A 15533-nucleotide genomic window follows, 5' to 3' on the forward strand; every position below is an offset into this window, starting at 1 on the left:
CACATTAAACAAATTAGGCAGCATGGCTAAATGGGATTTATCTGTGGGATGCAAGGGTAGTTGAACCTACAAAGATCAATAAGTGTAATTCAATACACCAAGAAAAGGAAAGATAAAAATCACATGATCATCTCAAAAGTTGCCCAAGGAAATTAGACAAAATATACCATTCTTTTATGATAAAAACTCTTAATAGATTGGCTATAGAAGGAGCATACCTCTACATAATAAAGGCCACCTACAGGAACCCCACAGCAAACATCCTACTCAATGAAGAAAAATTGAAAGCATTTCCTCTAAGAACAGGAACATAACAAGGAAGGACACTCCCCACCTCTATTCAATATAGTAGTGGAAGTCCTAGCTAGAGCAATTAGGCAAGAGAAAGAAACAAAAGCCTTCCACATCAGGAAGGAAGATGTGAAAATATCACTCTTTGCAAATATCATCTTACATACAGAAAAGTCTGGAGTCAATAAAAAAAATCTGTTGAAAGTAATCAATGATTCAATAAAGTGACATAATACAAATTGACTTACAAAAATCAGTGGCATCCTTGTATGCTAACGGTCAAGCATCAGAAAATGAAAACAGCATCAAAAGCAACAAAATAGGAACAGGAGAAACCAGGGAAGTGAAGAACTGGTACAATGAAAACTACAAGACTTTTCTGAAAGAAGTTGAAGACACAAACAAATGGAAACACAGTCCATGTTTATGATTCGAAGAATTAATACTGTTGAAATGACCATATTACACAAAGCCATTACAGAGTCAATGTGACCTCAATCAAAATACCAAAGGAGTTTCTTATAGAAATAGAAGAAATCATTCTGAAATTTGTGTGGAAACATAGGAGACTCCAAATAGCCAAAGGAATCCTGCAAAAAGAGAGCAAAGCTGGAAGTAGCACATTTCCTCCTTTCAAACCATACCCCAAAGGCATAGTAACAGAATACAGCATGGTAATGGCACAAAAAGCAACATGTGCACCAATAGAACAGAATAGAGAGCCCAGAATTAAATCCCACCAATGTGGCCAACCAATAATAGGTAAGGAAGTCAGGAACACTCAATGAAAAGGATACTCCCTTCAAGAAATGGTGCTGGGAACACTGGAGAAACACAAGCAGATCAATAAACTCTTTGGATCATCTACTCCTTTCAGAATATGTTTTTAATATGCAGCTAATAAATATGTACAGACATGATACAGATTATAAAAAGAAATTCAAACATGTTAAGAAAGTTAAGTTCAAAGCTTTTATAATAGAAGTTCCCTTTTTTTAAAAAAATAAGTCAAGCAGAGAGAGTCAATTATCATATGGTTTCACTTATTTGTGGAGAATAACAAATAGCATGGAAGACATGGGGAGTTAGAGAGGAGAAGGGAGTTAGGGGAAATTGGAAGGGGAGGTGAACCATGAGAGACTATGGACTCTGAAAAACAATCTGAGGGGTTTGTAGTGGCAGGGGGTGTGAGGTTGGGGGAACCAGGTGGTGGGTAAATAGAGGGCACGGATTGCATGGAGCCCTGGGTGTGGTGCAAAAATAATGAATACCGTTATGCTGAAAATAAATGAAAAATAAAAAATAAAATAAAAAAATAAAATTTATATATCTATTTATTTTTTTAAATAAACATATAATGTATTTTTATCCCCGGGGGTACAGGTCTGTGAATCACCAGGTTTACACACTTTACAGCACTCATCATAGCACATGCCCTCCCCAATGTCCATAAGCACACCCCCGTCTACCAACACCCCTCCCCCCAGCATCCCTCAGTTTGTTTTGTGAGATTAAGAGTCACTTATGGTTTGTCTCCCTCCTAATCCCATCTTGTTTCATTTATTCTTCCCCTACCCCCTTAACCTCCCATGTTGCATCTCAGCTTCCTCATATCACGGAGATGATATGATTGTTGTCTTACTCCCACTTATTTCGCTAAGCATGATACCCTCTAGTTCCATCCATATCATCGCAAATGGCAAGATTTCGTTTCTTTTGATGGCTGCATAGTATTCCATTGTGTATATATACCACTTCTTCTTTATCCATGCCTTTATCTGTGGCACTTTAGGCGTGCCTTCTTTATCCATTCATCTTTTGATGGGCATCTAGGTTCTTGTCATAGTTTGGCTATTGTAGACATTGCTGCTATAAACATTTGGGTGCACGTGCCCCTTCTGATCACTACGTTTGTATCTTTAGGGTAAATACCCAGTAGTGCAATTGCTGGGTCCTAGGGTAGCTCTATTTTCAACATTTTGAGGAACCTCCATGCTGTTTTCCAGAGCGGTTGTACCAGCTAGTATTCCCACAAACAATGTAGAAGGGTTCCCCTTTCTCCACATCCTCACCAGCATCTGTCATTTCCTGACTTGTTAATTTTAGCCATTCTGACTGGTGTGAGGTGATATCTCATTGTGGTTTTGATTTGTATTTCCCTGATGCCGAGTGATGTGGAGAACCTTTTCATGTGTCTTTTGGCCATCTGGATGTCTTCATTGCAGAAATGTCTGTTCATGTCTTCTGCCCATTTCTTGATTGGATTATTTGTTCTTTGGGTGTTGAGTTTGCTAAGTTCTTTATAGATTTTGGACACTAGCCCTTTATCTGATATGTCGTTTGCAAATGTCTTCTCCCATCCTGTCATTTGTCTTTTGGTTTTGTTAACTGTTTCCTTTGCTGTGTGAAAGCTTTTAAACTTGATGAATTCCCAATAGTTCATTTTTGCCCTTACTTCCCTTGCCTTTGGTGATGTTTCTAGGAAGAATTCTCTGAAGCGAAGGTGGAAGAGGTTGCTGCCTATGTTCTCCTCAAGGATTTTGATGGATTCCTTTCTCACATTGAATCCTTCATCCATTTTGAGTCTATTTTCATGTGTGGTGTAAGGAAATGGTCCAATTTTTTTTTTTCTGCATGAGGCCATCCAATTTTCCCAACACCATTTATTGAAGAGGCTGTCTTTTTTCCATTGGACATTCTTTCCTGCTTTGTCGAAGATTAGTTGACCATAGAGTTGAGGGTCTATTTCTGGGCTCTCTATTCTGTTCCATTGATCTATTTGTCTGTTTTTGTGCCAGTACCATGCTGTCTTGATGATGACAGCTATGTAATAGAGCTTGAAGTCTGGAATTGTAATGCAACCAATTTGGCTTTCTTTTTCAATATTCCTTTGGCGATTCAAGGTCTTTTCTGGTTCCATATAAATTTTAGGATTATTTGTTCCATTTCGTTGAAAAAAAAAGGGGGGAGAGATTTTGATAGAGATTGCATTAAATGTGTAGATTGCTTTAGGTAGCATAGACATTTTCACAATATTTGTTCATCCAATCGAGGAGCATGGAACATTTTTCCATTTCTTTGTGTCTTCCTCAATTTCTTTCATGAGTACTTTATATTTGTCTGAGTATAGATTCTTAACCTCTTTAGTTAGGTTTGTTCCTAGGTATCTTATAGTTTTGGGTGCAACTGTAAATGGGATTGATTCCTTAATTTCTCTTTCTTCTGTCTTGTTGTTGTTGAGAAATGCACTGATTTCTGTGCATTGATTTTATATCCTGACACTTTACTAAATTCCTATACAAGTTCTGGCAGTTTCGGAGTGGAGTCTTTTGGGTTTTCCACATATAGTGTCATATCATCTGCGAAGAATGATAGTTCGACTTCCTCTTTGCCCATTTTGATGCCTTTAATTTCCTTTTCTTGTCTGATTGCTGAGGCTAGGACTTCTAGTACTATGTTGAATAGCAGTGGTGATACTGGACATCCCTGCCATCTTCCTGACCTTAGTGGAAAAGCTTTCAGTTTTTCTCCATTGAGAATGATATTTCTGGTGGGTTTTTCATAAATGGCTTTGATAATATTGGGTTATGTGCCCTCTATCCCTACACTTTGATAAGTTTTGATCAGGAAGGGATTCTATACTTTGTCAAATGCTTTTTCAACATCTATGGAGAGGATCACATGGTTCCTGTTCTTTCTTTTCTTCTTTTTTAATTTTTAATTTATTTTCAGCATAACAGTATTCAATGTTTTTGCACTACTCCCAGTGCTCCATGCAATCCATGCCCTCTCCAATACCCACCACCTGGTTCCCCCAAACTCACACCCCCCACCCCTTCAAAACCCTCAGATTGTTTTTCAGAGTCCATAGTCTCTCATGGTTCACCTCCCCTTCCAATTTCCCCCAACTCCCTTCTCTCTAACTCCCCTTGTCCTCTATGCTATTTGTTATGCTCCACAAATAAGTGAAACCATATGATAATTGGCTCTCTCTGCTTGACTTATTTCACTCAGCATAATCTCTTCCAGTCCCGTCCATGTTGCTACATAAGTTGGGTGTTCATCCTTTCTGATGGAGGCATAATACTCCATAGTGTATATGGACCACATCTTCTTTATCCATTTGTCCGTTAAAGGGCATCTTGGTTCTTTCCACTGTTTGGCGAGCGTGGCCATTGTTGCTATAAACATTGGGGTACAGATGGCCCTTCATTTCACTACATCAGTATCGTTGGGGTAAATACCTAGTAGTGCAATGGCAGGATCATAGGGAAGCTCTATTTTTATTATATTTATATATATATATATATATATATATATTTATTCTTGAATTTATTTTCAGCATAACAGTATTCATTTTCTTTTCACCACACCCAGTGCTCCCTGCAATCTGTGACCCTATAACACCCAACACCTGGTACCCCAACCTCCCACCTCCCTTCACTTCAAACCCCTCAGATTGTTTTTCAGAGTCCATAGTCTCTCATGTTTCACCTCCCTTTCCAATTTCCCTCAACTCCCTTCTCCTCGCTAACTCCCCATGTCCTCCATGCTATTTGTTAGGCTCCACAAATAAGTGAAACCATATGATAATTGACTTTCTCTGCTTGACATTTCACTCAGCATAATCTCTTCCAGTCCCATCCATGTTGCTACAAAAGTTTTGAGTATTCGTCCTTTCTGATGGAGGCATAATACTCCATAGTGTATATGGACCACATCTTCCTTATCCATTCGTCCGTTGAAGGGCATCTTGGTTCTTTCCATAGTTTTGCGACCGTGGCCATTGCTGCTATAAACATTGCTGCTATAAACAGATGGCCCTTCTTTTCACTACATCTGTATCTTTGGGGTAAATACCCAGGAGTGCAATGGCAGAGTCATAAAGAAGCTCTATTTTTAATTTATTGAGGAATCTCCACACTGTTCTCCAAAGAGGCTGCACCATCTTGCATTCCCACCAACAGTGGAAGAGGGTTCCCCTTTCTCCACATCCCCTCCAACACATGTTGTTTCCTGTCTTGCTAATTTTGGCCATTCTAACTGGTGTAAGGTGATATCTCAATGTGGTTTTAATTTGAATCTCCCTGATGGCTAGTGATGATGAACATTTTTTCATGTGTCTGATAGCCATCTGTATGTCTTCATTGGAGAAGTGTCTGTTCAGATCTTCTGCCCATTTTTTGATATGATTGTCTGCTTTGTGTGTGTTCAGTTTGAGGAGTTCATTATAGATCCTGGATATCAACCTTTTGTCTGTACTGTCATTTGCAAATATCTTCTCCCATCCGTGGGTTGCCTCTTTGTTTTCTTGACTGTTTCCTTTGCTGTGCAGAAGCTTTTGATTTTGATGTAGTCCCAAAAGTTCAATTTCGCTTTTGTTTCCTTTGTCTTTGGAGACATATTTTGAAAGAAGTTGCTGTGGCTGATATCGAAGAGATTATTGCCTATGTTCTCTTCTAGGATTCTGATGGATTCCTGTCTCACGTTGAGGTCTTTTATCCATTTTGAGTTTATCTTTGTGTATGGTGTAAGAGAATGGTCGAGTTTTATTCTTCTACATATAGCTGTCCAGTTTTACCTGAACCATTTATTAAAGAGACTGTCTTTTTTCCACTGTATATTTTTTCCTGTTTTGTCAAAGATTAATTGACCGTAGAGTTGAGGGTCCATATCTGGGCTCTCTACTCTGTTCCACTGGTCTATGTCTCTGTTTTTATGCCAGTACCATGCTGTCTTGGTGATCACAGTTTTGTAATAAAGCTTGAAATCAGGTAACGTGATGGTCCCCATTTTATTTTTGTTTTCAACATTTCCTTAGCGATTTGGGGTCTCTTCTGATTCCATACAAATTTTTGGATTATTTGCTACAGCTCTTTGAGGAATACCGGTGGAATTTTGATCAGAGTGGTGCTAAAAGAATGCCTTTGTTTTTTGGACTGAGATTGTATTAACTCTGTAAATGGCTTTGGGTAATATCATCATTTTAACAATACAATTTCTTTCTACCCAAAACATGAGCTGTCTGTCCAAATTGCTTGTGGCTTCATCTTCTTTTCTCAAAGTGTAGTGGTTTTTTTTTTTTTTTTTCTTTTTTTTTTTTTTTAATTTTTTATTTTTTATAAACATATATTTTTATCCCCAGGGGTACAGGTCTGTGAATCACCAGGTTTACACACTTCACAGCACACACCAAATCACATACCCTCCCCAATGTCCATAATCCCACCCCCTTCTCCCAAACCCCCTCCCCCCGGCAACCCTCAGTTTGTTTTGTGAGATTAAGAGTCACTTATGGTCAGTGTTGTGGTTTTAATTGTACAGATCTTTGAGCCCCTTGGTTACATATATTTCTAGGGATGGTATTTTGATGCTGTTATGAGTAGAATAGTTTTCTCTATTTCTTTTTCTCATGCTCCATCATTAGTGTAAATGAATGTCATGTATTTGTGTAAGTTTATTTTGTAACATTTCACTTTATCAAATCTCTGATTATAATAGAATTTGATTGACTTCTTAAGTTCTTCTATACTCAAAATGGCATCATGTGCAAATAGTGACAATTTTACTTCTTCCTTCTTGATGTGGATGTTTTTTATTTCTCTCTCCTGCCTAATTGTTCCAGCTAGGATTTCCACTACTATACTGAATAAGGGTGAGTAGCCTTCTCTGTTATGTTCCTGTTCTTTGAGGAAAGGTTTTCACTTTTTCTTCATTGAGTACAATGTTAGCTGTAGATTTCTCATAATGGTCTTTATTATGATGAGATACAGTCTTTTTAATTTTATTTAAATTCAATTAATATATAATGTGTTATTTCTTGGTTTCAGAGGTAGAGGTCAGTGATTCATCAGTCTTACATAATATCCAGTGCTCGTTACATCACCTGCCCTCACTCTCTATACCCAATCCATCAAGAGTTTTTATCATGAAAGAATGGTGTATTTTGTCAAATTTCTTTAGGCAACTATTGGGAGGACCATGTGATTTTTATCCCTCATCTTATTGGTGTATTGAATTATACTTGCAGATTTTATATGTTGAATTATCTTTGCATCCCATTGATAAATCCCATCTGGTCACAGCTATGGTCCTTTTAATGTGTTTCAACTTGGTTTGCTAACATCTATAGTCATCAAATGTATTGATTTAAAGTATCATTATCTTGTTTGCTATCAAGGTAATACTCATTTTGTGGAATGGATTAGAAACATTGCCTCTTCCTCAATATTTTGGAAGAGATTGGGCAATTTGTTTGATGCTGAAGGAGGTACCACAAAGCATTTTAAGCAGCAAACACAAAATCAGAACATTTAGAGGTCTGCTACAGTGACTGGGACTGTCCCCGGCTTAAAGACGCTCAGGTCAAGGACGCTGGGAAATCCCAGGTAGGACAGTTTGGCCTCAGGATCCCTGGGGTTACAAGAACAGGGGTGCCTGAGTGCAGCAGAGTTCCCAGGCATCACACTAGAGAAAATGACTGAAAATAACAAGTCTAGGCACTGGCTTTCTGCTCAGTTTTGTCATAAATTACAAACTGCTACATGGTCCCACTATTGCTCTCTGGGCAGGGGCCCAGCAAAGGCAGAAGTGTGCCAAGATGCACCTCCTTCCCCTGAGAGGAATAGCACAAGTATGCACCACAGGAGCCTGTAAAGTTTGAGACTTAAAACAGGATTTCATGCCTGAGATAAAAATGTTCAGTCATAGGGTGGGTAAACACAAAGTTTGTAAGGAATCCAGTTTGACAAAAGAGATTGACTACTCATCCGTGAGGGCTCACTGAAGAGTGGGGGAGGGTGCAAACTTTCAACTTCAGGTATAGATTGGGGCACCATCATATTCATCTCCCACCTGGTGCTGAAAGCCTTCAAGGAGCACATACTGCAATCTGGAGCCACGGGCACTGAGCCCAACCCCCTGGAAAGGGAGGGGAAATTCGTCCCCCCAGAAGTTCACTAAGAATCAGCACAAGAAGCTTCTCCCCCAGAAGACCAGCAGGAACTTCCAGTTAAGACCAAGGTTATGGAACATAGAGAACTCCAAAACTTCAGCCTGGGCTAAAACAGTTCATAGCATCTGCGAGTATTTGATGACAATGAAGATAATGATGATGATGATGATGATGATGATGATGTAGTCTTGGGGATTTATTTATCCATTCTCTTATTTTATCAGTTCTTTTTAAATTCTTCACTTCTTTTTTTAAAGTGGACTCTTTTTAAAAAATTTTTTATTTTTTATAAACATATAATATATTTTTATCCCCAGGGGTACAGGTCTGTGAATCGCCAGGTTTACACACTTCACAGCACTCACCATGGCACATACCCTCCCCAATGTCCATAACCCCACCCCTGTTCTCTCAACCCCCTCCCCCCAGTAACCCTCAGTTTCTTTTGAGAGATTAAGAGTCACTTATGGTTTGTCTCCCTCCCAATCCCATCTTGTTTCATTTATTCTTCTCCTACCCCCTTAACGCCCCATGTTGCATCTCCGCTTCCTCATATCAGGGAGATCATATGATAGTTGTCTTTCTCCCATTGACTTATTTCGCTAAGCATGATACCTTCTAGTTCCATCCACGTCGTCGCAAATGGCAAGATTTCATTTCTTTTGATGGCTGCAAAGTATTCCGTTGTATATATATACCACATCTTCTTGATCCATTCATCTGTTGATGGACATCTAGGTTCTTTCCATAGTTTGGCTATTGTATACATTGCTGCTCACTCTCTTTTTTTTTTTTTTTTTTTAGGTTTTATGTATTTATTTGAAAAGAGATCACAAGCAGGCAGAGAGGCAGGCAGAGAGAGAGGAGGAAGCAGGCTCCCTGCTGAGAAGAGAGAATTGTGCCCTCCACAATACCCACCACCAGGCTCACCCAACCTCCCAACCCCCTCCCCTCCCTTCCAAAACCCTCAGTTAGTTCCTCAGAGTCCACAGTCTCTCATGGCTCATTTCCCCCTCTAATTTCCCCCAACTCGCTTCTCCTCTCCATCTCCCCATGTCCTCCGTGTAATTCTTTATGCTCCACAAATAAGCAAAACCATATGATAATTCACTCTCTCTGCTTGACTTATTGCTATTTTTGTCTTTTCTCTGTCTTTCATCTATTTTCCCCTGGACATAATGACTAGACAGAGAAATTCACCCAAAAGAAAGATCAGGAGACAGTAATCACTGCCAGGGATTGAATCAATATGAATACAAGTAAATTGTCAGAACTGGAATCAACACAACAATTATAAAGGAAATAGCATAGAAGACAGTAGAGAATCTCTTACTGGGGAAAAAAAATAACAAAAATATAATCAGGCTGAAATTTAAAAAGCTATTACTGAGGTGCAGTCTCAAGAGAGATGTATCAACTACCAAAACTGAAACTGGAAGGAAAAAACAAAAAACAAAAAACCCCAAAGCTTAACAGACCCATAACCAGCAAGGAAATTGAAGCAATAATAAAAAATCTAGCAATAAACAAGATTCCAGCCCAGAATCACCCAGAATTCTATCAAACATTTAAAGAAGAATTGATACTTATTCTTCTGAAACTTAAAAAAAAAATAGAAATGGAAGGAAATTTTCCAAAATCATTCTAGAAAGCCAGCATTACCTTGATCCCAAAACCAGATAAAGACCCCACCACGAAGGACAATTACAGACAAATATCCCTGATGAATGTGATGCAAAAATTCTCACCAAGATACTAGTCAACAGGATCCAACAGTACATTAAAAGGACTATTTACCATGACCATATGGGATTTATTCCTAGGTTACAAGTCCAACACCTGTAAATTAATCAATGTAATACACTACATTAATAAAAGTAAGGGCAGGAAATGATATGATTTTCTCAATAGATGTAGAAATAGTATTTGACAATACACAGCATCTTTGCCTGATTAAAATTCTCCACAGTGGTGTGATAGAGGGAACATACCTCAATATCATAAAAGCCATCTATGAAAAATCCACAGCAAATATCATTCTCAATGGGTAAAAACTGAGATATTTCCCTTGAGGTTAGGAATACGACAGGGATGTCCCCTCTCACCACTGCCATTCAACATAGTACTGGAAATCCTAGCCTCAACAATCGGAGAAGAAAAACATAAAATAATTAAAATAAATAAATAAATAAATCCATAGGTTTTTTTTAAGTTTTAAAGTTAAAAGATAAATAAATAAAAGGCATCCAAATTGGCAAAGAAGTCAAACTCTCATTCTTCACAGATGACATGATCCTCTCTGTGGAAAACCCAAAGAACTCCACTCCAAAATCGTGACAACTCATACAGCAAATCAGCAAAATAGGAGGATATAAAATCATGGCACAGAAGTCAGTTGCATTTATATACACTAACATTGAGAAATAAGAAAAAGAAATCAAGGAATCAATCCATTTACAATTGCACCAAAATTCAAAAAGGCTCCCCATTTAGCAAGGAACTTCATGCGGAACTCAATCTCGGGACCCTGGTATCATGACCTGAGTCAAAGGGAGATGCTTAACTGACTGAGCCACCCAGGCATGACAGAACAAATATTGTTGATATGTCTATTCTACCCAAAGCAATCTACATATTCTGTGTAATCCTTATTAAAAACACCATCAGGGGCACCTGGGTGGCTCAGTGGGTGAAGCCTCTGCCATCGGCTCAGGTCATGATCCCAGGGGCCTGGGATCAAGTCCCGAGTTGGGCTCTCTGCTCAGCAGGGAGCCTGTTTCTCCTCATCTCTCTCTCTGTCTGTCTCTCTGCCTATTTGTGATCTCTCTCTCTGTCAAATAAATAAATAAAATCTTAAAAAAAAAGTTTAAAAAAAATAAAAATAAAAACACCATCAACATTTTTCAAAGCACTGGAACAAATAATGCTAAAATTTGTACGGAACCAGAAAAGAACCCGAATAGCCAAATGAATGCTGAAAAAGAAAATCAAAGTTGGTGGCATCCATCACAACTCCATACTTCAAGCTGTATTGCAAAGGTGTCATCATCCAGACAACATGGTATTGGCACAAAAACAGACACATAGACCAATGGAACAGAATAGAGACCCCAGAAATGGACCCTCAACTCTCTGGCCAACTAATCTTTGACAAAGCAGGAAGGAATATCCAATGGAAAAAAGATAGTCTCTTCACTAAAAGGTGCAGGGAAAATTGAACAGCCACATTGGAGGAATGAAACTGGACCATTTTCTTACACCATACACAAAAATAAACTCAAAATGGGTGAAAGTGCTAAATGTAAGACAGGATTTCATAAATATCCTAAAGGAGAACACAGGCAGGATCCTCTTTATACTCAGCCATAGCAACAGCCTGCTAGACATGTCTTCAAAGGCAAGGGAAACAAAAGCAAAAATAAACTATTGAGACGTCATCAAGACAGAAAGTATTTGCACAGCAAAGAAAAAGGTTGAGAAAACTGAAAGACAGCATACATAATGGGAGAAGATATTTGCAAATGTCTTATCAGATATAAGGCTAGTATCTAAATCAATGCACAGAAATCAGTTGCATTTCTTTGCACCTGCAACAAGACAGAAGAAAGAGAAATTAAGGAGTCAATCCCATTTACAATTTTACCCAAAACCATATGATACCTAGGAATAAACCTAACCAAACAGGCAAGGAATGTATACTCAGAAAACTATAAAGTACTCATGAAAGAAATTAAGGAAGACACAAAAAAATGGAAAAATGTTCCATGCTCATGAATTGGAAGAACAAATATTGTGAAAATGTCTATGCTAACTAAAGCAGATATAAGACTAGTATCCAAAGTCCATAAAGAACTATCAAACTCAAAACACCCCAAAAATAAAAAATCCAGTCAAGAAATGGGCAAGAGACATGGACAGACATTTCTGCAGACATTTCTGCAAAGGAGACAAACAAATAGCCAACAGACATGTGAAAAATTGCTCCGCATCCTTTGGCATCGGGGAAATACAAATCAAAACCACAATGAGACACCACCTCACACCAGCAAGAATGGCTACCATTACAACTCAGGAAACAACAGATGTCAGTGAGGATGCAGAGAAAGGGGAAATCTCTTAAACTGTTGGTGGCAATGCAAATTAGTACAGCCACGCTGGAAAACAGCATGGAAGTTCCACAAAAAGTTAAAAATATAGCTACCCTACCCTACCCAGAAGTTGTACTATTAGGCATTTCTCCAAAGGTTACAAACATGGTGATCTGAAAGGGAACACGTACCCCAAAGTTTATAGCAGTGACGTCCACAATAACCAAACTATGGAAAGATCCCAGATGTCCATCAGCAGATGAATGGATAAAGAAGAGGTGGTTATAGATAAAAGAATAGAATATTAGTCATTAAAAGAATGATATCTTGCTATTTGCAATGATGTGGATGGAACTAGTGGGTTTATGCTAAGTGAAATAAGTCAGAGAAAAACAAATAACATATGATTTCAATCATATGTATAAATTAAGAATCAAAACAGATGAGCGTAGAGAAAGGAAGGAAAAACAAAATAAGACAAAATAATAAAGAGAGACAAACCATAAGGCTCTATTAACTATAGGAAACAAACAGTGTTGCTGGATGCAAGGTGCGTGGGGATATGGGATAAGTAGGTGTTGGACATTAAGAAGGGCACTTGATGTAATGAGCACTGGGTGTCACTTGCAACTGATGAGTCACTAAACTCTACCTCTGAAACTAATAATACACTAATGTGTATTAACTGATTTTATGTAAAAATAAAACTATTGTTCTTACTAAAAATAAATAAAAATAAATAGATATAAATGTTTGTTAGAATTCATTAGTGAAGCGATTTGACTATGAGGTTTTATGTTTGTTACTGATTCAAATCTTGAATTAGAAGCTAAAAGTGCATTAGGCCCCCCATTGAGCTCCCCGGGCCCACCCCTTGTGTGGAATAGGTGCCACCTGGACAAACCCCTTGCTTTTTCTCATTCTTGGGATCCCTTGTTCATATTAGAAAGAGGATCTGGAGGCACCAAAATTCAAAAAGGCTCCCCATTTAGCAAGGAGCTTGATGCGGAACTCAATCTCAGGACCCTGGTATCATGACCTGAGTCAAAGGGAGATGCTTAAGAGTGGAGTCTCTACTGTCTAGGGAAAAGGGAGAAAAGGTACAGTGATGGGACAGGTCCAAGAAGAATGATGCTGAGAAACCCTTCACTGCAGCTACTCACTGCAGAATGAATCCTACACAGCAGGATCACAGAGTAGGGCACAAGGATAGGTCAGCACGTGGAGCCCATCCAGGCCCAGTTGTTCTATGCCCAGCTCCTCCTCCACCCCCAAACCAGCCACAGCCAGGCTGTGGACACCTCAGGTCAGGCACTCTAGCCAACTCTGCCACAATCTCCTTAGAGAAACCTAGAGAGGACTCTCCTGGGAGGATCATGTTGGGTCCTGAGCCATGGCAGGAATAGTGGGACAAGTTCTGGTGGTTGAGAGCATGGGAGTCCTCAAGGCCATTCATTAGTCCCTCACCTCATAAAAGTCCAGGCCCTTTGGAAAACATGGAAGATCCTGCACAAGGCTAATTGCTGGGCTCTCCCTGCTGAACTGATCCAGCTGCTGGAACCAAGCTGTGCATACCAGGAAGAGTTTGAGTCAGAGTAGCAGTCATCAAAGAGCATTCTATATGGAAACAGTCCCCAGGCTGAAGTCACTCATTGGCCAGTGCTAAGGTTGTTCCTTATACCCATTGAGCTGTGTGGGTATTGTCCCATAGTGCCATGGTCTGCTCAGGGGCTGCTCACTAGACAGCTGCATTGAGCAGGCTTGAGAAGAATGCCCTCGCTGAGGTAGAAGCTTCAGGGTGGGTGGCTGGGTGGTCAGAACCATACTCAGGGGCCTGAATGGATATAGAGGCAGCCATTGGTCAGTGGGTAGTTTGCAGGTATCCAGGGAGCATACTGAGTAAAAGAGGATGATGTAGGTAACTTTGTTGGCAATAACTGTTTGGGCAGCGACTTTTGGGACTTTCTGGTATCAGGTGGGCCCATGAGCAAACTGAGGGGGCTGAGGGGCACATGATGGTGGGGGCAGGTCCCAGTAGTAGAACCCGGGTAAGGGGAGGAACCCAGCATAGGAGATGAAGAAGGGGAGGAGGAATTGACGGAGGAGACAGCTAATCCACTGAATGAGAAGGAGGAGTCAGACAGTGATCAGTAGTTGTAGGAGCTTGGACCTATGGTGGAAGACTGTTCAAGAAAGTCTAGAGGTCAGGATTCCTGGCAAAGTGTTCCAGGATGAGTCGCTGATCAGGGAATAAAGTCATGGATCATCATAGCCCAAGCTCAGGCCCGGACACTGGTCCCCACTGATGCCAAGGGGATCATATTGTGGTTCAAATTGGAGGTACTGTTGCCCCACTCAGGCTGGGATAGGCCATCTCCTCAGGGTCCTGTCAGGTGGAAAGTGCCAGGGGAAAGTGTGGTTGGTGAGATCACGTAGAAGAGCCTCTTGTGGTCATGGCAGGTGGGAGGACAGGCACACTGGCAAGCTGGTCAGGAGATGGAAAGATGTTAATTCCATGAAGTTCCAGGGGGTCAAGATGGCAGAGAAGTAGGATACCCTGTTTCAACAGGTCCCCTGAATTGAGCTAAATATCTACCAGAACACTGTGAACACCCATGAAATCAGCCTGAGATGTAAGATTATACATTTCTGGATCTCTACGGGGGCAGAAGAGCATCAGTGGAGAGGTCAGTGGATTGGGAATGCTGGGAGTGATATCGGAGGTTAAACAGAAGGGGAGGGAGCCACCAGAAGCAATGCATTAGAAAGTAATACCCCAATATGAAAGTGCCCTGTGCTTGGAGACCAGCTTTTACCTGGAGTGTGGTTAAAAACACTCAAAAAGAACAAAGGGTCTTAAGGGGCAATTGGTGGAGTTGGGCAGCCACATAAGGACATAAGGTCACAGCCAGTGCCCACTCATGTCTGAGAGAGCCCGGCAGGGGCCCCAGTTGGTGGTCCCTGAGCCTGATGCTTTCTGCTGCTTGCACCACTGCACAGGCTGGGCATACCCTCATCGGCACCTGAGAGACCCTGGCTCAGGCTCCTGCCATAGGTCCCTGGACCCACACCCTTCTGCGACCTGCACTGCTGCTAGGTGTAAGTGCACTCATCGTGGACATGAACCCCAGACAGCAGTCTCAGCCACAGGAGCCACCAGGATTGGGCTTGCCCAGACCAATATCACTTGTGGTTCTAGT

General features: G+C 40.3%; 1 pseudogene; it reads right to left on the reverse strand.

The window, feature by feature from the left end:
• Positions 1–13090: 13090 nt before the first annotated feature.
• Positions 13091–14474, reverse strand: LOC123388949 (annotated as a pseudogene).
• Between the last annotated feature and the right edge of the window lie 1059 nt (positions 14475–15533).

The sequence above is a fragment of the Mustela putorius genome, unplaced genomic scaffold (assembly GCF_011764305.1).
Source record: "Mustela putorius furo isolate JIRA1106 unplaced genomic scaffold, ASM1176430v1.1 tig00003929_pilon_pilon_pilon, whole genome shotgun sequence".
Classification (NCBI taxonomy): Eukaryota; Metazoa; Chordata; class Mammalia; order Carnivora; family Mustelidae; genus Mustela; species Mustela putorius.